Below are 1,124 nucleotides of genomic sequence, written 5' to 3'. Positions count from 1 at the left end.
TGGTTGTGAGCCACCATGTGGTTGCTGGGATTTGAACTCTGGACCTTTGGAAGAGCAGTCGGGTGCTCTTACCCACTGAGCCATCTCACCAGCCCTCTATTATTTTTTAAAATCAGACAGGATGGGAGATTTATTACTGAACATGATTTGGTGGTGTGTAGGAGAGTACCACAGTGGAAGGCCTCCAGAGGACAAGGCCTGCCATTTGTCCAGGGGATCCTGATTGGTGATATACTCGACACTACAGGCACCAGGAATGAGCCAATTCTCAGTGACCATGTCTTCAGTTCAGTCTGTCTTCAACGTAGTGAAGCCCTAAATCTTTGAGATATGGAAGGGGGGGGGGGTGGGGGAACTCAGTGAGGAGGACCAGGGCAAGAAAGTGGGAGGAAGGTGATTAATAACATTATTTACCTTCCAGCAGCCAGACATTTTGAACTTGGCTTCACCTAGGGCCTCAATCATGTGTTCCTTATTCTGAAGCACGACTCAGGTGAACTTGATGACTCCACAAGTGTGAATCCTGGCCACTCTGACCTGGGAATTTCCTAAGGCATCATGTGTACCTGTCTGGACCCTAGATTGGGGACAGCATGGAAGTCAGAGACTTGAATAACTGCCAGAAAAGTGTCTCCAAGGTCCCTTAGGGCAATCCATATAAGTAACGGTGAATTCACCCCCAAGGAGCCTGCCATTTGCAACCATTGCACAGCAGGTCCCCACGAGGAAAGTCAGCTTAATTGTTCATGTGTTTGTGTGTGGTTGGTGGTTTTTCAAGACTGAGACAGGGTTAAGTAGCCCTTCCTGTCTGGGAACTCATAAGACCAGGCTAGCCTTGAACTTGGAGATTTGCCTGCCTCTGCCTCCAGAGTGCTGGAATTAAAAGTGTGCACCACCACCTGGCATCTATGTATATTTTTGTGTGTGACCTCAGGCCCTTATATCTAAGAGAGCAATCAGACCATTGAAAGCACATGGAGCCCCTAAAGATGAATGGATAAAGAAAACAAATGGTATTGGTTCTCAGGAGTATAACTCCAATATCATAGGGCAAATTTGTAGCTAGAAATATCAGGAAGCAAAATGCTCAATGTTTTCATTGTGGTAAATTTGGGATTTCTAAA

The 1,124-nt window shown here is 46.3% G+C and overlaps 1 pseudogene; it reads right to left on the bottom strand.

Moving 5' to 3' along the window:
* Positions 1-625: 625 nt before the first annotated feature.
* On the bottom strand, positions 626-748 carry LOC115030153 (annotated as a pseudogene).
* Positions 749-1,124: the final 376 nt, after the last annotated feature.

Source organism: Mus caroli, chromosome X (genome assembly GCF_900094665.2).
Source record: "Mus caroli chromosome X, CAROLI_EIJ_v1.1, whole genome shotgun sequence".
In the NCBI taxonomy this organism is placed as follows: domain Eukaryota; kingdom Metazoa; phylum Chordata; class Mammalia; order Rodentia; family Muridae; genus Mus; species Mus caroli.
The sequence above is the reverse complement of the archived record's forward strand: the minus strand, read 5'-3'. Positions and strand labels throughout refer to the sequence as shown.